This window comes from Balaenoptera acutorostrata, chromosome 1, assembly GCF_949987535.1.
Source record: "Balaenoptera acutorostrata chromosome 1, mBalAcu1.1, whole genome shotgun sequence".
Taxonomy (NCBI): Eukaryota; Metazoa; Chordata; class Mammalia; order Artiodactyla; family Balaenopteridae; genus Balaenoptera; species Balaenoptera acutorostrata.
Window position 1 is genome coordinate 198,126,556 of NC_080064.1, and position 21,596 is coordinate 198,148,151.

A 21,596-nucleotide genomic window follows, 5' to 3' on the forward strand; every position below is an offset into this window, starting at 1 on the left:
TGCGGTGTGTACAGTGTGTGTGTGTGGTGTGTACCGTGTGTGTGGTGTGTACAGTGTGTGTCTGCGGTGTGTACAGTGTGTGTGGTGTGTGTGGTGTGTACAGTGTGTGTGTGGTGTGTCTGTGGGGTGTACAGTGTGTGTGTGGTGTGTACAGTGTGTGTGGTGTGTGTGGTGTGTACCGTGTGTGTGGTGTGTCTGTGGTGTGTACAGTGTGTGTGTGGTGTGTACAGTGTGTGTCTGTGGTGTGTACAGTGTGTGTGGTGTGTACAGTGTGTGTGGTGTGTGTGGTGTGTACAGTGTGTGTCTGTGGTGTGTACAGTGTGTGTCTGTGGTGTGTACAGTGTGTGTGGTGTGTGTGGTGTGTACAGTGTGTGTGTGGTATGTCTGTGGTGTGTACAGTGTGTGTGTGGTGTGTACAGTGTGTGTCTGTGGTGTGTACAGTGTCTGTGGTGTGTACAGTGTGTGTGGTGTGTGTGGTGTGTACAGTGTGTGTCTGTGGTGTGTACAGTGTGTGTGGTGTGTACAGTGTGTGTGTGGTATGTCTGTGGTGTGTACAGTGTGTGTGTGGTGTGTACAGTGTGTGTCTGCGGTGTGTACAGTGTGTGTGGTGTGTGTGGTGTGTACAGTGTGTGTGTGGTATGTCTGTGGTGTGTACAGTGTGTCTGTGGTGTGTACAGTGTGTGTCTGTGGTGTGTACAGTGTTTGTGGTGTGTACAGTGTGTGTGTGGTGTGTACAGTGTGTGTCTGCGGTGTGTACAGTGTGTGTGGTGTGTGTGGTGTGTACAGTGTGTGTGTGGTATGTCTGTGGTGTGTACAGTGTGTCTGTGGTGTGTACAGTGTGTGTCTGCGGTGTGTACAGTGTGTGTGGTGTGTGTGGTGTGTACAGTGTGTGTGTGGTATGTCTGTGGTGTGTACAGTGTGTGTGTGGTGTGTACAGTGTGTGTCTGTGGTGTGTACAGTGTCTGTGGTGTGTACAGTGTGTGTGTGGTGTGTACAGTGTGTGTGGTGTGTGTGGTGTGTACCGTGTGTGTGGTGTGTCTGCGGTGTGTACAGTGTGTGTGTGTGGTGTGTACCGTGTGTGTGGTGTGTACAGTGTGTGTCTGCGGTGTGTACAGTGTGTGTGGTGTGTGTGGTGTGTACAGTGTGTGTGTGGTGTGTCTGTGGTGTGTACAGTGTGTGTGGTGTGTACAGTGTGTGTGGTGTGTGTGGTGTGTACCGTGTGTGTGGTGTGTCTGTGGTGTGTACAGTGTGTGTGTGGTGTGTACAGTGTGTGTCTGTGGTGTGTACAGTGTGTGTGGTGTGTACAGTGTGTGTGGTGTGTGTGGTGTGTACAGTGTGTGTCTGTGGTGTGTACAGTGTGTGTCTGTGGTGTGTACAGTGTGTGTGGTGTGTGTGGTGTGTACAGTGTGTGTGTGGTATGTCTGTGGTGTGTACAGTGTGTGTGTGGTGTGTACAGTGTGTGTCTGTGGTGTGTACAGTGTCTGTGGTGTGTACAGTGTGTGTGGTGTGTGTGGTGTGTACAGTGTGTGTCTGTGGTGTGTACAGTGTGTGTGGTGTGTACAGTGTGTGTGTGGTATGTCTGTGGTGTGTACAGTGTGTGTGTGGTGTGTACAGTGTGTGTCTGCGGTGTGTACAGTGTGTGTGGTGTGTGTGGTGTGTACAGTGTGTCTGTGGTGTGTACAGTGTGTGTCTGTGGTGTGTACAGTGTCTGTGGTGTGTACAGTGTGTGTGTGGTGTGTACAGTGTGTGTCTGCGGTGTGTACAGTGTGTGTGGTGTGTGTGGTGTGTACAGTGTGTGTGTGGTATGTCTGTGGTGTGTACAGTGTGTCTGTGGTGTGTACAGTGTGTGTCTGCAGTGTGTACAGTGTGTGTGGTGTGTGTGGTGTGTACAGTGTGTGTGTGGTATGTCTGTGGTGTGTACAGTGTGTGTGTGGTGTGTACAGTGTGTGTCTGTGGTGTGTACAGTGTCTGTGGTGTGTACAGTGTGTGTGGTGTGTGTGGTGTGTACAGTGTGTGTCTGTGGTGTGTACAGTGTGTGTGGTGTGTACAGTGTGTGTGTGGTGTGTACAGTGTGTGTCTGTGGTGTGTACAGTGTCTGTGGTGTGTACAGTGTGTGTGGTGTGTGTGGTGTGTACAGTGTGTGTCTGTGGTGTGTACAGTGTGTGTGGTGTGTACAGTGTGTGTGTGGTATGTCTGTGGTGTGTACAGTGTGTGTGTGGTGTGTACAGTGTGTGTCTGCGGTGTGTACAGTGTGTGTGGTGTGTGTGGTGTGTACAGTGTGTGTGTGGTATGTCTGTGGTGTGTACAGTGTGTCTGTGGTGTGTACAGTGTGTGTCTGTGGTGTGTACAGTGTCTGTGGTGTGTACAGTGTGTGTGTGGTGTGTACAGTGTGTGTCTGCGGTGTGTACAGTGTGTGTGGTGTGTGTGGTGTGTACAGTGTGTGTGTGGTATGTCTGTGGTGTGTACAGTGTGTCTGTGGTGTGTACAGTGTGTGTCTGCGGTGTGTACAGTGTGTGTGGTGTGTGTGGTGTGTACAGTGTGTGTGTGGTATGTCTGTGGTGTGTACAGTGTGTGTGTGGTGTGTACAGTGTGTGTCTGTGGTGTGTACAGTGTCTGTGGTGTGTACAGTGTGTGTGTGGTGTGTACAGTGTGTGTGGTGTGTGTGGTGTGTACCGTGTGTGTGGTGTGTCTGTGGTGTGTACAGTGTGTGTGTGGTGTGTACAGTGTGTGTCTGTGGTGTGTACAGTGTGTGTGGTGTGTACAGTGTGTGTGGTGTGTGTGGTGTGTACAGTGTGTGTCTGTGGTGTGTACAGTGTGTGTCTGTGGTGTGTACAGTGTGTGTGGTGTGTGTGGTGTGTACAGTGTGTGTGTGGTATGTCTGTGGTGTGTACAGTGTGTGTGTGGTGTGTACAGTGTGTGTCTGTGGTGTGTACAGTGTCTGTGGTGTGTACAGTGTGTGTGGTGTGTGTGGTGTGTACAGTGTGTGTGTGGTGTGTCTGTGGTGTGTACAGTGTGTGTGTGGTGTGTGTGGTGTGTACCGTGTGTGTGTGGTGTGTCTGTGGTGTGTACAGTGTGTGTGTGGTGTGTACAGTGTGTGTCTGTGGTGTGTACAGTGTGTGTGGTGTGTACAGTGTGTGTGGTGTGTGTGGTGTGTACAGTGTGTGTGGTGTGTCTGTGGTGTGTACAGTGTGTGTGTGGTGTGTGTGGTGTGTACCGTGTGTGTGTGGTGTGTACAGTGTGTGTGTGGTGTGTGTGTGGTGTGTACAGTGTGTGTGGTGTGTACAGTGTGTGTGTGGTGTGTGTGTGGTGTGTACAGTGTGTGTGTAGTGTGTACAGTGTGTGTGTGGTGTGTACAGTGTGTGTGTGGTGTGTGTGGTGTGTACCGTGTGTGTGTGGTGTGTACAGTGTGTGTGTGGTGTGTCTGTGGTGTGTACAGTGTGTGTGTGGTGTGTGTGTGGTGTGTACAGTGTGTGTGTGCGGTGTGTACCGTGTGTGTGCGCGCCGTGGAGAGGGAAGGGCAGCAGGCAGGGGTGACGGGGGTGACAGGCTCTGAGAAGACCGCCGACCCCTCACCGCTGCCCCGCACGGAGCTGGCAGGCGGGGCCCCCACATCTGGTGGAGCCTGTGCGCCATCCCCTACCCCCCACACACGCATACACACACGGCGGGACCGCAGGTCACACAGGAGGACGGAGGCCCCAAGGCCACCTGGGAGGGGCCTCAGCAGGGAACCGGAGAGGCACGTGTGTGACACGTGTGTGATGTGTGAACACCCGTGTGATGCGTGTTATATGGCCGCACGTGGGAACATGGGGCGCCCTGGGGCGGGAGGCTACACCCTGACGAGGGGCCGGGCTCCCGGGTGGTCACATGGCACAACCACAGCGCCTGGGGGCTGGGAGGGCCGCAGGCCACCTGCATCCGCTGGCGTCACCGTCACCTCTGGCCCGTCCCTCGGGCGAAGGGGCCTCTGCCTCCGAAGGTGCCAGGAGACCTGCCCCCTTCCCTCCACCCTCTGCAGAGCGGCACCCCTCCTCCCGGGGGCCCCAGGCTTGAAGACGTCACGTCTGTGAGCAGCACGAGGTGGGCAGTGAGGGGACGCTGGAACCGGACCATCCCAGCCGGGCAGCCCCGGAGACGGACTCTGTCTCAGAGCTGATCCCTCGGCTCCGCACAGGGCAAGTGTCCGTCCCCAGGGCAGCCGCTGAGATGAAGCCGCATGTGTGTCGGATGCAGAGTGGACCCAGGACACACACGTGCCCCTCCTCAGTCCCCTGCGTCACACATGCGCATCATCTGACCCTGTGTCCCCAGAGCGAGGGGGCAGATGTGGCCCAGCGGCCCAGGCGGCTCTGTCCAGGAAGCAGGGGAGCTGGGAGGGGTGGGTGGGAGTCCGAGGCCCCCCCCTCCCTCCCAGCTCTGCCCGCTCCTCAGACTGGTCACTCCTGCCCGTGTGACAGCCCCTCGTGTGAGCAGCCCCCGGAGCAGCGCGGCTGCTGGGCCTGGCAGCGGGTAACTGAGAAGGTGGGGTCCACTGGGCGCTGCCCTCTCCCCTCCGCAACCACCATCCTGCCCGCCAAGCCCCCGCTTCGGAGAGAGGAGGGAGACCCACAGCAGAGGCAGGCCCGTCAAGGCCAGACCCACGCACCCCGGGGCCCAGCGGTCACGGTCTGGGCGGGCGGGCCTGGGGTCCTGGATGGCCCAACAGGAGGGAGATAAGCAAGCAATCCTGGGGAGGGGCAGGGCAGCTCAGAGCCTCCAGAGAGTCGGGGGGTTAGGGCGTGAGCACCACCTCCCTGATTACCTAGGCGGCGGCGTCTGCCCCGTCCAGCCTTGGGAAGGACCCCTGGACGTCTGACTGTTTGGAAGTCCACCCTGCACCTGACCCTCCCTCTCATGCGCTCCCCCAGGTCCCCGCAGGCTCCCTGCTGAGCGGGCAGTCCCCCAGCAGCTCCAGAGATCCACAGACTCAGGCCCTGGTGGGCGCGCAGCAGACGGGCTTCTCCCCATGACAGAGGCCTCCCTGAGGGCGTGGACCCCGAGCTCCCAGCCCCCCGCCAGGGCTCCTTCCCCAGCCAGCAGGTCCCACTGTGGGAGGACGGGGCGGGGGGAGGGGGAGGCCCCACGAGGGCCATGTTGCGTTTCTCTCCACGCTCAGCCCCGTGAGGTCAGTGCTTGGTGCCCACTTCAGAGATGAGCAAGCAGGCTGAGCAGGGATGAAGTCACCGCTACCTCATTCCCTCCCCCTCGGGACCCTCAAGGGGCAAACGTCACGGGGGCTGAGCCAGGAGCCCTGCCTGCCCTCGGTGGGGCGGGGAGTCAGTGAGGAGGATGCAGTCTGTCCCCCCCATTTCCACGAGGGCCTCCTTCCTCCCAGACACCTGGCGGGCCCTGGGGAAAAGACATGCCCAAGGCTTCCCTGGTGGCGCAGTGGTTAAGAATCTGCCTGCCAGTGCAGGCGACACGGGTTCAAGCCCTGGTCCAGGAAGATCCCACATGCCACAGAGCAACTAAGCCCTTGCGACACAACTACTGAGCCTACGCTGTAGAGCCCACGAGCCACAACTACTGAGCCCGTGAGCCACAACTACTGAAGCCCGTGCGCCTACAGCCCGTGCTCCGCAACAACAGGCCACCGCAACAAGAAGCCACGCACCGCAATGAAGAGTAGCCCCCACTCGCCGCAACTAGAGAAAGCCCGCGCACAGCAACGAAGACCCAACACAGCCAAAAATAAAATTAATTAATTAAAAAAAAAAAAGACATGCCCTTCACTCTTCACACAGAGATGCCTGTTCCCGCCAATACCCCTGACAACTCACCGTCTCGTGCAAATCCCAGGACACAATTATCCTCCCTGAAGAAGCCAGCTTCCTCCTGCCTGACCTGCCACGCGTCTCCCAGCCCAGACACTGCCCTGTGGCTTTCTCTGCTTCTCCTCCAACTCCAGCGGCACCAAGGGCTGGGGGCCTGACCTTCCCCGGCAGCTCCCCACTTCACGGTGTGGGAGCACAGATCCAGGCTCAGAGTGAGGAGAGAATCTCTGCCTCAGCACTTGCCGAAATCCTGACGGGATGTTGGTTTTGTGAGGTAATGAGTGCCCTGTCATTGGGGGTATTCAAGCTGAGGATAGACCACTACTGGCATGACCCAGGGAGCGACACAGCGTTGGCCTAGACGAATTTCAAGGCCCCCTTTCTAACCCTGCACATCTCTAAATCCCTGACACCTCCACCCCACCCCTACTGCCAAGTGGCCGGTTCCCCAGGCAGCTTGTCCTCAGGAGGAAGCTGCCACCCAGTTTTTGGGGAGCCCAACGGTTCTCTTTGTAACATCACGACTCTTGCAGGGACAGCCTGGCGGTGTTAAAATTAAATACAAAATAGAGACTAGACTTCAGAAATTCCCTGAGCAGACAAAACCATTTAAGCCACGTAAGCAAAAGTACATCTAGCTTATTTCATGAACATAAGCAAACCTTAACCTAGGTTACTTCTTGTAAATGCCTCTGACAATCATAAAAGAAACAAGTCATCGTCCTAAAGGCCGCAGGAGACAAAGGCACACCTCACCCTACCGTGCTTCGCAGATATCGTGCGTTTCGCAAATCGAAGGTCGTTGCAGCCCCACGTGGAGCAAGTCCATCAGCACCATTTTCCTGACAGCCTTGCTCACTCTGCGTCTCTGTGTCACATTTTGGGAATTCGCACAATATTCCAAACTTTCATTATTATTATATTTGCTGCAGTGATTCGCGAGCAGTGATCTTTGATGTTACTAGTGCAGGTGTTTGGGCATTTTTTTAGCAATATAGTGTTTTGTAATCAAGGCACGTATGTTGTTTTTACAGAGATGACGCTACTGCACACTTAAAAGACTGCAGTCTGGTGTAAACGTAACTTTTAGATGCACAGGCAAACCAAAAACTTCGTGTGCCTGTCTCTACTGCGGTGTGCCTGCTGTCACTTTTGACCAGTCCCCTGGTGTCTGGAAACCTTGCTGCAATGAGCAACCAAGGTGAAGGGTGAACAGTCTCCCGGGCACCAGATGCACCATCCTGGGGCATCCCGCCCGAGCTTCCCGTCAGTCTTTGAATTTGAAAGCTCCCAGTTCACAGTTGGTCCTCACATGCCCGATAAACCCTGATGACACTATTTACTGATTTGGTGGTTTGAACTGTGCTATTTCTGGGTTTGGAACAGGGGTCGGGGTAGGGTGGGGGCTTCTCTGGGGCCTGGGCTCTGTCTGGTGTTGCCACCCCGCGGCGAGCGGGCCACAGGACAGGGCGGAGTCTGGACCAGATGGGGACCAGCCCGGCTCCTGCCAATGGAGGGACGGTGGAGGGGGTGCTGACAGGAGAAAAGGGAGCCCCGGCCCAGCCCCCCGAGTGCGTGAGAGGAAAGGTGAGTGTTGGAGCGCCTCGGGGCAGGCAGGCGGTCCAGTGGTTAGGACTCGGCGGTCTCACTGTCGTGTCCCGGGTTCGATCCCTGGTCGGGGAACTAAGATCCTGCAAGCTGGGCTGCGGCCAAAAAAAAAAAAAAAACAAAGGGCCCACGGAGCTTAAAAACAGTGGGAGGCACAGGCACGGGGGCGGGGGGAGCTCAGCAACCACAGGTGGGAAAGGCCACCCTGGAGACTGAGCACACTCGGTGGGAAGAGCTGGGGGGAGGCAGGCCAGGCCTGCGGGACTGCCCCGGCCTCAGGCAGGCAAAGAGCCGAGACCCAGGGACACGCCGGCCGCCTGCCCAGAGACACTCCGGTGGTCCCCCTGGGTCTGGGCCGCCACAGAAGCCCGTCCTCTCCATCTGGCGCGCAGGCTTCTGGAGGAGACAGCCATCGCTCACATCCTCCACTGCCACCTGCCAGCTCGCAGAAGGCACTTCCCCAGAGGCGCCGCTGATCCCTCTGCGGGTTAAAGGCTCGGGACACAGCGCCTGGATCCAGGAGGAGCTCTGACCAGCAGGCGCCAGAAGCGCGAATGCGGAGTGGAAGGAGGGCCAGGAAAGGCTGCAGGACGCGGACACGCGGAAGGAAGACGCACGGCGGCCACGGCTGCCTCTCCCGGTGTCACCAGATGGGGCTGGCAGGCTCGGAGTCGCCTAACGCACACTGGGCACCTACTGTGTGCACAGCACTTTCCCACGGATGAGCCCAGCCCAGGAAGGAGGGCCGAGCCTCAGAAGCCGGCTGGGTGCTTCACCGCTGAGGCCACAGAGGCTCCAGGGAGCAGGACCGGGGCACAGGTGCGGGGCACACAGTGACGCGGCTCTTCCCGGGCTGACATCCAGGAGGTCCCCAGCCCCTGGTCTGTGGTGGGTGCCCCCGCCTCCCGCCCCCCGCACTCAGCCCCCACCTGGCTGGTCGGCACACTAGGTGGGAGAAGCATTGCTGGGAAGACGGCGCAGAATCTCCACGGGAGGTACGACCTGGAAGGAAGCCCAGGATCGGGTACCCCAGCCCCTGCTGCACAGCAGGAAATGAGGCCCAGAGAAGGGAAATCTCTTTCCAAGTCAGGAGGGGAGTCAGAGCTGGGACGCCTCCCTCGCCCCAACCCCAGGTGGAAGGTCCTCTCTGCCTCTTAAGAGCCATGTGGGAGGCTTTCCATACTGGGGGGACACAGGAGCCCCTAAAACCGCACACGGGGACAGAGGATGCAGGGGTCTGGTCACCTCCCCAGGAGGGCCATGTGGTGGGCAGGGAACGCTCCCACAGCATTGCACTCAGGCCAGTGTGTCGGGTTCAAGCCTGGCTCCCCAGCAAGTACCCTTGGAACCTCTGAGCCCCAGGTTCCTTATTCTGTAAAATGCGAATAATAATAGTACCTGCTTCACAGAGAACTGGGATAATTGAAGGAGGCTGTCCACATACAGTACTCAGAACAGGGTCAAGTAAACAGCAGCTTTAAAAATAAGTACCGTTGGGACTTTCCTGGTGGCCCAGTGGTTAAGACTCTGCGCTCCCAATGCAGGGGGCCCGGGTTCGATCCCTGGTCAGGGAACTAGATCTCACACGCATGCCGCAACTAAGAGTCCGCAGGCCGCAACTAAGGAGCCTGCCTGCCTCAACTAAGACCCGGTGCAACTAAATAAATAAATATAAATAAATAAATATTTTTTTAAAAAGTACTGTTGTTCTCAGTCTCCATGGGAACTGGTTCCAGGACCCCTCAGACACCAAAATCTGAGGACGCTCAAGTCCGTTATATAAACCGGCGTTGTGTTTGCATATAACCTAGCACATCCTCCAGCACGCTTTAGCTCCCCTCTAGATTACTGGTAATACCTAATACAATGTAAATACTATGTAAATAGTTGCTGGCATGTGGCAAATTCAAATTTTGCTTTGTGGAACTGTCTGGAATTTTTTTCAAATATTTTCAATCTACAGCTGGTTGAATCTTCAGGTGTGGAGGAGAACCCACAGATGCAGAGAGCAGACTATGTACCATTTGACCCAGCAATCCCACTCCTAGGTATGTACCCAAGAGAAATAAAAACATTCGTCCTGTCAAAAACCTTTACACGGGGCTTCCCTGGTGGCGCAGTGGTTGAGAATCTGCCTGCCAATGCAGGGGACACGGGTTCAAGCCCTGGTCTGGGAAGATCCCACATGCCGCGGAGCAACTAAGCCCGTGCGCCACAACTACTGAGCCTGCGCGTCTGGAGCCTGTGCTCCACAACAAGAGAGGCCGCGACAGTGAGAGGCCCGCACACCGCGATGAAGAGTGGCCCCCGCTCGCCGCAACTAGAGAAAGCCCTCGCACAGAAACGAAGACCCAACACAGCCATAAATTAATTAATTAAGTAATTAAAAAAAAAAAAACCTTTACACGAATGTTCACAGCACCAGCATTCACAACAGTCAAAAACCAACCAAAATGCCCATCAACAGATGCATGGATAAATACACTGCGGTCTATCCCTGCAACGGAATATTATTCAGCAATTCAAAGGAATGAAGGACTGATACATGATACAATGTGGTTGGACCTTGAAAATATATGTAAGTGAAAGAAGCAAGTCACAAAAAACCACATAATGAACGATTCTATTTATGTGAAACGTCCAGGGAGACAGATTGACAGAGACAGAAGACAGATTATCCACTGGCTAGAGGTTGGGGAAAAGGAGAACAGGAGTGACCACTAATGTTCATACTTTTTCTTTTGGGTGAAAAATGTTCTGAAGTTAGATGGTGGTGGTGGATGCACGACTCTAACTGCACTAAACCCACTGAACTGTGCACTGCAGCTGAGTGACCTGTACAGTACGTAAATTATATCCCAGTAAAGCCGTCTTTAAAAGTAAAAAATCTACAAACCCCTGTAAGGTAAGGGGCTTTGATCACAGTTTTGAGGAGGGTGATGGGTTCAGAGAGCTCGAGCATCGGCCCACAGTCTGGGCAGGAGGCTATAGGGTCTGACTCTGGACTCTGTGGTACTGAACTCCAAGTCTGGGGCTCTTTTCCGAAGCTTCTCCCGAGCCCGAATCCAGCCTGACTCCTAAACACCTTGGGAAAAGCCTTCGCCCCTCCTCTCTCACGGAGCTCCTCAGGAAGTCCTTCCAGCTCTCTCATCACACCTCCAGCTTCCTGAGGGAGGACGTTCCATGGGATCTAAGGTCATGGCCAAGGTCACAGGAGACAGGCACCTGACCAGGACCCTACACTCCAGCCAAAGCCCAACACCTTCTTCAGGAAGCCAGGGGGTGGGGCGGACGAAACGCAGTGGGCTCTGGGGGCTGTGCTCGCTTTCGAGGTGACCCTGGAGGTGACCTTGGCAAAACAACTCATCTCCAGGGCTCTTGGCAAAATGATAATGAGGAGGCGACATTTCCAAGGCCCTGAGTAGCTCCGAAGACTTAAAGTAGCCTCTCCTCTCCATACCTGCCACTCACCCCGGTGACCGGCCAGAGGGCTATGGGGCAGCGGGCATCACTCAGTTGGTGGCCTGGGTACCTGCAGCGTGCCACTCCGCATCCTCAGCAGAGGCCCTTGGCCTAATCATCTGCCCAATACTGTCAGCAGGCAGGAAGGAAGGCGGCAGGCGAGGGAGGGGACAAGGGGACAAGGGTGCCATCAACCAGGGCCCTGGACGCGCCTGGCGGGAAAGGTGCTGAATGTGCCTCAAGCCACCCTCCGCCCACCCCGCCTCCTCGCACTGCAGACAGCCTGGCCGCGGGTGAGGAGGAAGGGCCCCCCTGCCGTCCCAGGGTCACCAACCAGGTGTCCCAGCTCGAAGGAGACGTTCCCCCGCCCCCGACTCTCTGCTTGTACAACCGGGGACCACGTCCAGAAACACTCCCGCCCGGGGCAGGCCGACCAAGGAGGAGCAGACGCTGGGAGAGGGCGGGCTCAGCCACCCAGAACCCGCTGTCCTTGTGGGGAGAGCGCCGCACTGGGGCTGGTGCTGCTTGTAGAAAGCGCAACAGGCCAGAGCCTCCACCGGGAAGCCCGCCTTGGTCAGAGGTGAGACGGGAGGAGGCCAGCGTCTCAGACCGTCATCCAGGGCATCCTGGGGGACGCGAGGGAGGCGGTCACCCTTCTCCACCTTTCAGAGGGGACAACTGAGGTCCAGGGGTGGGGAGACGCAGCTTGCCTGGGGCCGCACGCGGTAACTTCACAGCAAAATCACTGGATTCCAGGTCCTTCTGACCAAATACCGTCACAGCCTTGCCTCACCCCCCGCTCTAGGCTCCCACGCTGCTTCTTTATCTACAAAGTGTCCCTTCGGTTTGAAGAAGCACCATAATAACAACAGCGAAATCTTCATACTCTTACTGTTCTCAGAGCTTCACATAAACATTAATACACTGGATCCTCGTATCGACCGTATGGCATACACACTCTTTTATTCCCACTTTAAAGATGAGGAAACTGAGGCGCCCAGTGTTGCAGTAACTTAGTTACGGTCCTGCAGGAGATGGGGGCTGGACGAGGCACCTGGCGCCTGGGTGGCGGAGCTGGGCACCTGTGACGTCCCAGGTCCACACACCCCAGACCCCACCCCGATGGGCCAGGGCCCCGGAAGACGCAGGGAGTCCACTCTGGGCTGCGCTCTCGCCCAGGGCTGTGCGCTAGGGGTCCCGGCGGACAGGCTGCAAGCTGCCTCCGGCTGAAGGCTGCCCCACTGCCCCTGCTGCTGCTGGACGGCTGATCAGACCAGGTCGCAGGGCTGGCTGGGGGGGGGGGGGGGGAGGCAGGGGGCCCTCCCTCAGTCTCCCTGCCGCTGCCCCAGGTCCACGTGGGACATTGATTGCCCTGGCTCTCCGGTCTCCAGGGACCGCCAGCCCTGTGATCGTCTGGGGGCCAGGGGACCGGGGTTAGTCTTGGGTGGCAGCCCTGACCACCAGGAACGTCGCGGGGCCCCTCTGGGGCAGGCAGCACAGCCAGAGCATTCCCAAGAGACGAAGGGGGCTTGGTGGATCCACCCACAGTCTCCCACCTGGCGGATTCCCACGGCAGGCAGCCCCTCCTGTGCCCAGTGCAGCCCTAGGGCCTCGCCCCAGTCGCGTTCTGCTTCCCAAAGCTCCCTTCGTGAACCTGTGAAGGTGCGATCCCAGGCGACCACAAAAGCCACTATAGCAGCCGGCAGCTGCCGTGGGTTCAGGAACTGCATTTCAGTGGAGGAAAGGCTCCGGGCTCTGGCCCTTTCTCCCCCGCAGGCCCTTCCCCAACTTCAGGACACAGAACAAGCAAGCAGGATGCAGAGAAGGAAAACGAGAAGATAACAAAACAAAGGCAGGACAAAAAAAATCAGGCACAGCCTCCCTTGACCTGACAAGGACTTTTTCCACATCTTTCCCTGGGCTCAGGGGCCAGATAAGGAGCGAGCCCGAGCCCCGCTCAGGGGGCCGTCCGCTCCGAGGCCTTTGTGCAGGAGTCCATTCCTCCAGGGAGCTGGGGGCGCGCCAGCTGCAAGCAATCAGGGAAATGTATTGGGGGTCAGCGCAGCGGGCGGGGTGCAGGCTCTCCGAGACACACACAAAGGGTGATTTAACACGGTGGATCCAAAGGCTGCCTTAGAAGCCGAGTGCTGACGCCGCAGGCCCCAGGCGCTGCGACCTCGCTCTTCAGAATCACTCCCCTCACTCCCGTCCCAGATCGGACTTATTGCCCTTCCTTTGCCACTGGGCAAATATTGACTTTCTTTCACTCGTGTCACCGATGGCACTGAGGCCAGCGGGCTGGCTATTGTCTCCTCTCTACAGGGCGGGCAGGCTGTCACGGAACAGCTCAGAAGGGCCGGCAGAGCCAGGCCAAGAGAGAAAGCCAAGAGAGGAAATCTGGGTCTTGGAAGTAATGTTTCTGCCTTTCTGTCCTCTCTCCCTTGCCCAAGCCCGTGGGCTTTGTTTTTCCACGTCTGGCCGTCCTGCTGCCACGCAGCCTGTCAGGCCCAAGAGAAGCAGAGCAGCAGCTGGTGTCACTGGCAGAGCTCGGGCCTCGGAGCACGCGTCTCTGGCTCTGGGCGACCTCAGGCCGACCCTTTCATTCTCTTGGGCCTCAGTGTTCTAACCTGCAACCTGGGAATGTTGGATTTGATGATCTCACATCCTTTCCGCTTCAGTCGAGGCCCCTGACCTCGTGCTCTGATTTTAGAAGAGATGGAAAATAGCTGCTCCGTGGCTCATGGGGAGAGTGGGAAGGGCACCGGCCTGAGCACCCACAGGGCAGGTGCAGCCCCGTCACCGGTGCTCGGATGCTGTGTGACACTGGGCAAGGTGCGCCCCCTCTTTGAGCCCAGCTGCCCCACCATCAAAATCAGAGACTGAGGGCTTCCCTGGTGGCGCAGCGGTTGAGAATCTGCCTGCCAATGCAGGGGACACGGGTTCGAGCCCTGGTCTGGGAAGATCCCACATGCCGCGGAGCAACGAGGCCCGTGAGCCACAGCTACTGAGCCTGCGCGTCTGGAGCCTGTGCTCAGCAACAAGAGAGCCCGCGACAGTGAGAGGCCCGCGCACCGCGATGAAGAGTGGCCCCCACTTGCCACAACTAGAGAAAGCCCTCGCACAGAAACGAAGACCCAACACAGCCATAAATAAATAAAATAAATAAATAAAATTAAATTAAAAAAATCAGAGACTGAATGAGATGACGCCCAAGGTCCCTTCCGGCGTCCCGAGCTGTGGTCCACTCACCACGCACGGCCCGTGGGCGATGATGCCTTTTCTCCAAGACCTTATTTTCCAGCCCTTTCCTCACAACTAACCTTGAACGGAGGCTGTCGGGCCTCTGCCTTGTATCCTTGTCACCAGGGGCTTCTGTCAGCCTCCCAGTTCCTCTCTGCAGACTCACCTCCGCCTGCAGCCCCTGCCCCCAAGGCCCTGTGACGAGAACCAGCTCCTGAAGCCCCAGGCAGAGTACAGCGAGAACAGGATGAGGAAGGCAGGGCTTCTCAGCAGCTGTGCGTGGCAACACCTGCGGGACGGTGGGCTCCGTCCCCACTCTTCCTCTAGCCTGAGTCCCCTCTGTGATGACACAGAACCTCAAAAAGCCCATTCCTCATGCAGCACTCAATTCACACTAAGAACTCCCCACATCCCAGAAGTTTTACATAAATTATTCCCGTGTAATCTTCAGAAGAACCCTAAGAAGTAGGTAACATTGTTCCCATTTCACAGATGACATAACTGAGCCTCAGTTATGTCAAGTAATTTGCCCCAGTTCACACAGCTAATATGGAAAGAGCCAAGATAGGGGTCTGAACCTGTCTGTCTGCAAAGCCTTTACTCTTAAGCATCAGCATTCTTGCTGAGGAGATGTCATCATCTCCTCGCAGGCTGTCCCAGGACCTTAACAGAGGGGTGGTGAGAGGCAATGCCCACGTGACTCCGCAAACCTCCCACCCACCCTGCCCCCAGCCTCAGCAAAGGCAGAGCCAACAGGGTCACAGGCAAGACGGTCAGAAGGCCCTTTGAGCATCTAAACCAACCTTTTACTTTGCAGTTGAGAAAACAGGGGCCCAAGGGGTGTGACTTGCCTAAGGTCACACGGCAAGTCTAGGGTAACCCCACTACCCACCCACCAGCGCACCCGTGTTGACATCCCAGGGTCCCGAGAGTGCCCCCAGGCAGGGCCAGTGCCTCTGCCATTCTCCCGCCGCAGCCCTGGGTGCAGATGTGCTCTGGCTGCTCACTCCAGGGGGCCAGCCTCACCCCCTCTGGGCTCCAGTTGGCTCCTTCCTCGAAGGCTGGGGCGGGGATGGAGTGAAGCCCATCTTGTAACCGCAGAAGGGATGGGAGGTGTGGCAGGAGGTGGGGCGGGGGGAACCAGCGGAAAAGAGGTGAGATTACAGGGAAGTCAAGCATTTTCTTTCTTTCCCGTGAAGTTTCTGCTGCAGAATCACTCGAATGATCCAAGACAGAGACAGAGACAGAGACAGGGAGAGGCAGGCAGCGCCGCTGTCCCCATTCTGCAGAGATGCTCTGGAAGCTGCAGGGAGATCACACCGCAAGTCCACCCCCACCCCCCTCCTCCGGCCTCTGTCCCTGCTCCCGCAGGTCTTTATCTTTCTCATCGGCAGCAGCTGCTCGCTCGGGACTTGGAAGGCTCAGCACTGGACTAAGCATCGTACATGTGTTTCTCATTTACTTCTCACAACAACCTAAAACACCACAGCTGTTACCATTTTGTCGCGACAACTAACTGAAGCTCAGAGACACAGAGTAACTTGCTCAAGGTCACACAGCCACTAACCAGTGAGCCCGGGCCTCCCGAGGATGCATGGCGGGGGCGCGCAGGACCAGACTGTGGCCCACTCATACCGAGTAACTCTCTCGAGCTGTCTCCACTCTGCGGACAGATGTGCACTGGGAATTCCAGGGCCACCTGCCCCATCACCCAACCAAGCCCACTTCTTACGATCAGACTCCAGCCCAGAACTGCAGCCACAGGACTGCAGGGCTGGGAGGGTCCCGGGGAGTCATCTAGTTCAACCCCTTCCATGTATAGGCGAGGAGAGCAAGAAAGGGGCTTGCCCAAGGTCACACAAGGTCACACGAACAGGAAGCAGCGCCTAGAATTAGACTCAGGCCTCCTATCTTAAACCAGGACCCTCTCCACAGCACCCTGAGGCTCAGTGAGGAGCTACCGTCCATCTCCACTGGAACAGAGCCAGAGGCACCCCAAGGAGGCGTCAGGTTAGACGCTCCCAGCAAGGGCAGCGAGGTGCACAGCGGGGTGCTATGGGCCATCGCGGTGCAGACCTTTCAGATCCTCCTCCTCATCCTGGACACAAGCGTGACCTTGGGAGGCCCCTGACACCCCCTGAGCCCACAGGCCTCCTGTCCAGCACTGGGAACTTTTCTCCAGGAAAGGCCTTGCCCCTACAAAGAGGGTGGGCGATGCGGAAGATTCTGAGTCTCACAGCCCTGCTGCCTTGTTGCAGGAGGGAGCTACAGTTTCCCCAGAGGCTAGGTCACAGGAGGGGTGCGCGGATGAGGCTGCACCCCAACCCCTCAGCTCACCTCACCTGCGGGCGGGCCAGGACTGAGAGGGACTTCAGACACCATGAACTCCAAACCCCCATTTTCCAGATGAAGATACTGAGGCCCAGAGGGATAAGTGAGCTGTCCAAGGTCATAGGCGGGGTTGGTATGGAAGCTTCCCGACTCCCCCCAGGCACGCTGGGAGCGCAGCTCCACACCGCCGCCCCCCCCCCGCCCCGCCTCCCCAGGAAGGGAGCGCTGAGCTGCCGCAGACAGGTGGGCGAACGAAGACGGCTCATTTGTACGCGCCCAGGCCCGGCAGGTGCGCCCGTGGGCTTGTTCACCCACTGCCCTGCCCCCACACGTCCCCACTCCCCACTGGGGCACCACGCACCCCATCACCCGGAGATCAGAGATGTGCAGCAGCTCGTCCAAGGTCACACAGCAGAATGAGTACAGCCTGCTCTCCTACTGCCCTGCTGCTCCTTCCCCACCCCCTCCTTGGTCTCTCCAAGCTCCGCCGCTTGCCAGGATCCTGGGGACCTTGCTTCCCCCGATGTACCGGGCAGCGCGCTGGCTCGTGTATGAAAAAGTTTCGTGGAGAGGAAGGGGCGGAAGACGCCGCCGCCCATCCCAGGCCCGGACGGCCGCGGCCTGGCGGGGGACGCGGAAAGGAAGCGATCTCCGCGCTCCGCCAGGTCCCCGGCGCGCCCCGCTCCCTCACCGTCTCCGCGGTGGGCGCGGCTGGGGTCCCGCGCCCGCACCCACTCTCCAACGCGCACCCATTCCATCCGCCCCCCGCGGCGCCCTTCCCGCGGCTCTCGGAGAGGGGTTCCCGGGATAATTCAGGACACCTCCCCAGGGACCATCAGGGTAATTCCGGCGCAAGCGGACTCCCGGAGCCCCGTTCCGCACCCGGTTCATCCGCCGCGAGCGCCGAGCCCACGGTCCGGGAGTCCCAGGTGGGCGCCCGCATCCGCCCGCGCCCCCGGCCCCGGCCGCCCCGCCCGGCTCCTCTTACCCGGGGACGTTCCGGCGCCGTGAGCCCGAGCTCTCGGCGAGGGCAGCGGGCGGGACGCCGCGCTCCCGGAGTCCAGGCCCCTCTCCGCCTTCCCGGCGCCCGGCCGCTGCAGCTCCGCTCCACCCGCCCGCTCCCTCGCGCGCCGCAGTAGTAACACCTGCCCCGCGCCCGCCGGCCAATCGAGATGCTCCTCACATCCGCCAGCACGCGGCACGGGCCGGGCCTCGGAGGGCGACCCCCTCCGGCCGTCGCGCAGTTCCCGCCCCGCGATCCCGCCCCCTCTCGGGCCGGGGCGGTGGCTGGCAGGAGGCGGGGGCGCGGGCGGGGAGGGGGAGAAGTTTGCGGTGGGCGGGGCCGGCCGCGCGCCCCCGGAGCCCCGCGGGGAGCCCGTCTCTGCGGAGGCGCCCCCCGCCCGCCGCGCCCCCCCCCGCGACACTCCCCCCAGCACCCCGCCACCCACGGGCTTTCCGAGCCTCTCGGGCTTGGGGATTGGCTGGGAAGGACGGCGGGCGGGGGACCTCCCCGCGATCGGGAAGCAGCTAACGGGTGGGAGGGAGCCGATTTGCTTCGGGGGCTACGGATGAAGGTTTTCCTGAGTCGAGGAAGAAAAGAAAAGGGAGGCCAAGAGGAGCGGCGGAGACAAAAGGGGCGGGGGAGGCGGGGGCGTCGGGCCCAAGAGCCCCAACAGCCCCGGCCCAGCACCCCAGCACCCGTCCGAGCATGAAGTCCCGACTGGTACCCAGGGCTCTCCCCCCCGCGTCTCGGGGAGGAGAGAACGCGGGCCGGGCGGAGGGACCCTGCGGGGGAGGAGGAAGCGTCTGGGGCACAGGATCCCGGACCGGCTCCCTCATGGGAACCCACCGCTTCCGCCTCTCGAGAAGGCAAGGCCTGGGCCCCCTGAACACAGAGGCAGGTACTCCCCACCCACAAGGTGGGACGGGCAGGGAGGACGCCAGCCCGGGATCGCCTCTGTGCCTCGGTCTCACCCCTGAACCCCATACTGGGCCCTCAGCACCCACCACCCAGGTCTCAGGACCCCAGTTCAGCCGCGCAGAACGTAGCGCTGGTGCCAGGCGGCCCCCATCCCCACCTTCCCCCCTCCCCTCCACTCTCAGCAGCTTCTCCCCGGTTGCTCCCGGTCTGCATACTCAGAATCCTGGATCAAGTTTGGGGTTCGACCCAGGAAGTGACACCCCCAAATCCTGTGTGTTGGGGGAGGCCTTACTCAGGTTTCCGGGGCCCCTCATCTCCGCGGAGTCAGAGCAAGGAACCCCGGGAATTCCCCGGTACCTGCAACCCCCCTTGTCTCCCCTCCTCCCTGCGTCCCCAGCCCGCCAGCCACATCGCTGGGAGCCGGGCCACTGCAGTGCGGCGGCGGCACTGCTGCTCTCGCTGGGCTGGAGCCTCCCTTTAGAACCAGCCAGGCACGGACCCTGGTCTGCAGAAAACGCGGACTCAGGGTTTCCAGGCCGCCAGCGCAGCAGGGAGTGTGTGTCACCCGCATACCTGGCTGGGGGGCACGTGGGCGGCAAGAGGGAGACAGGCCTGATGCCCGAGACGCTCTAGTCAGTTCTGCTGACCCCTCACCATTCCTCCCGAGGGTAAGGGCTCAAGGTCAGCTGTTCAGCAGGAGGACACCAGGGGTTTCCTCCCACCCCTCCACACCCCGCACCCCAGCTGCTGGTCTCCCACACTGAGGGGGGACCTGTCACCCGGCTGTCCCTCTTCTGCTTCTCCCTGGAGAAAGAAATGCTTCTCCTTTGAAATCCCACAAAAGCATCTTTTGCCAGGAGGAGGAAGGAAGGGGCTGAAAGTTCCGCAGGCTGGACTCAGGTCAGACGCTGGGATTTCCTGACGCCCAGGGTCCCGGGATGCCATCCTGCTTGATTAGAAAGCCTGTGGCTTAATGATTGGACAGTCATGCTGCTTGGGTGCAGGGGGATGGATGAAATGGCCCTCATGGCTCCTTCTGGTAAAATGGATCAAAAGATCCCTGAGCCTCACTCAAAGCTGCCTCCAGTAAAGTGGTCCAAGAACTGATGAAACGGTATAATGACAGGAAAACAAAGCATTTAGGCAGGGCTGTCTGCTCCTCCGGAGGATACCTGTGTTTGAGGTTTGAGCTCCCTTCAGTGCACCCTTCCCCTGCTGGGGGCTGGGGTTCTGAAGGGTCAGGTGACATGTGCACAGGCAGGGCCGGGGACTAGATGGGGAGGTGGGAGCACCGTGGCAGCTTGGAGCCTCTCAAGCACCAGAGGACCCCTCTCCCGGGGCGTGGGGTGGCGGGGGGGGGGGGGGTAAAAACAACTTACAGCCTTGATCTCACTTGAGTCTTTTCAACAATCCCAGAGGCAGCAAGGCAAGGATGGGGCAGGTCTTCACTCCACTGTGGCACAGGAAGCCCCCAAAGGCTTCCCAAGGTCTCGTGTTGGTGCCGAGTGAGGCGTGGAGTCAGGTCCTGTGACCCCAGATGCTGGCCCTCCCCTAGTCCACACAGGCTAGTGCACAGCTATAGCTGTGCCTTCCTCCCGGACGCTCCTTACCTCCTCCCCGCCATTGCCCCTGCTACCCTGTCTTCCCCTGCCGGCTTCCGGTGCACATCACTAGACGTGGCCCTTACCCAGCCTCCAGCCTCACCTGGCACTGCCACGCTTGCCTTCTGTGCTCCAGCTGCACTGATCCCCTTGCAGGTCCTTACAGGGCTGTGCTCTTTCCTGCCACACACAGAACCTCTGCCCACGCTGTCCCCTCCACCCACACTGTCACCCACCACCCCCTTCATCCTGCCAGCCTCATTCCCCGACGCCTCCTCCCGTGTACCATGCTTCTCCTCTGCAGCACCTGTCACCTGTTCTTGTTCCTCTCTCCCCGTCCCCGGCCCGTGAGCTCCAGGTGGGAAGGACCTCAGTAAATCTCAGTGGTTCTGAGGCTCAGCATCCTCTAATCCTGGCACTGCCGCCTGGATGCTGTGTGATCTTGGGCAACCACTCTATGCCTCGGTTTCTCACCTGCACCACGGGGGTTCTAACTCTAATTCTAAATCAGAGTTACTGTGGGGATTAAAGGGGTGATGTATGTACAGAGACCAGTGCGCTGCCGTGGCTGGCGCACGGCGTCAGCTTCTGCTGGTAAAGAAGGAACAAAGGGTGGACACGTCCCTCTACTGCCAGCCTTCTCCCCAGGGACCAAATATATCTCCTCTCCTTGCCCCCCAGCCCCCTCTCACTTAGCGGCTCCTGAACCCTAACTTCTGCCCCCGGCTTCCGGGACGAGCGGAGAGCGGCTGCAGCCACTCCTTCCCTCCCCGCCCAGGCCTGGCCTCTCCAGTGCTGGCAGCCGGGTCCTCTGCTTTGTCCCCGCATTGGCCTCGGGTGCCAGGACAGCCCGGGTGTGGAGCCCCGGTGGCCGAGCCGGGAGGCAGGGTGGCCTCTGTCACAATCTGCGTCAGCGTCTCCCCGAAAGCCAGGTCCAGTGAAATCCGCGTCCCCAGCCTCTGGAGGGGTCCTTTGGCGCCTCCTCTGCAGGGACCCCCGAGCTGCCCCCGACCTGGGCTGAGGCCAACCCTGCAGGATCGGGTGGGGGCAGTCAGGAGGGGGCCCCAGGGGCCTTGGCCGTCTCCCTGGGTTGGCTTCCTGTTGCTGTACCATGTCCTCCTTTCTGTCTGATCTGGGCCTTCGTGAAGGCCACTGCCGGGGAGGTGGACGGCCCTTCCCCAGCCCTACGGCCTGACGCCCCACAGCTGGTCCCCTGGAGAAGTAGCCACGGCAGCCTGGCTAGAAACGTCCCCCAACCCCCAGCCCGGGGGAGAGGGAGGAGGGAGGGAAAGGAGAAGAGGCCTCTCTAAAGGCTCTTGACCGAGTTCCCTCCCCACTTCAGACCTGTCCAGACAAAGTAATGATTCTCAGCTCTTCCTTCCAGAATTGCAGCAATTGGGTTTCTGCAAAGAGCTTCTAAATCCTGCAGTCACCGCCGTAACCACCACTCGTGCTAACGGTGGCCCTCCCACCCCCTCCCTCCTCCCTTCCCTCCTCCCTTCCTCCCCCTGGGCTTCACTGGACAACCTAAGCAGCAGTCTGAGACCACAGACTTTGAAGGATGGGACCCTCACCGCCGTCCCGGCCGCACGGTGGACGCTGTCGGGGTTAAGAACA

The 21,596-nt window shown here is 59.2% G+C and overlaps 1 protein-coding gene across 2 annotated transcripts in view; it reads right to left on the reverse strand.

The window, feature by feature from the left end:
* The window catches only part of SYT2 (synaptotagmin 2), an 87,385-nt gene that overhangs the window by 20,433 nt on the left and 45,356 nt on the right, over nucleotides 1-21,596 (reverse strand). The window contains exon 1 of one of the 2 annotated variants that reach the window (XM_057530586.1): nucleotides 17,446-17,616. The exons of the other annotated variant lie outside the window; for it this stretch is intronic. The gene's annotated coding sequence lies outside the window, so the exon portion shown is untranslated. Of the gene's footprint in view, nucleotides 1-17,445; nucleotides 17,617-21,596 lie in introns of those variants that run through there. 2 annotated transcript variants of the gene reach the window in all.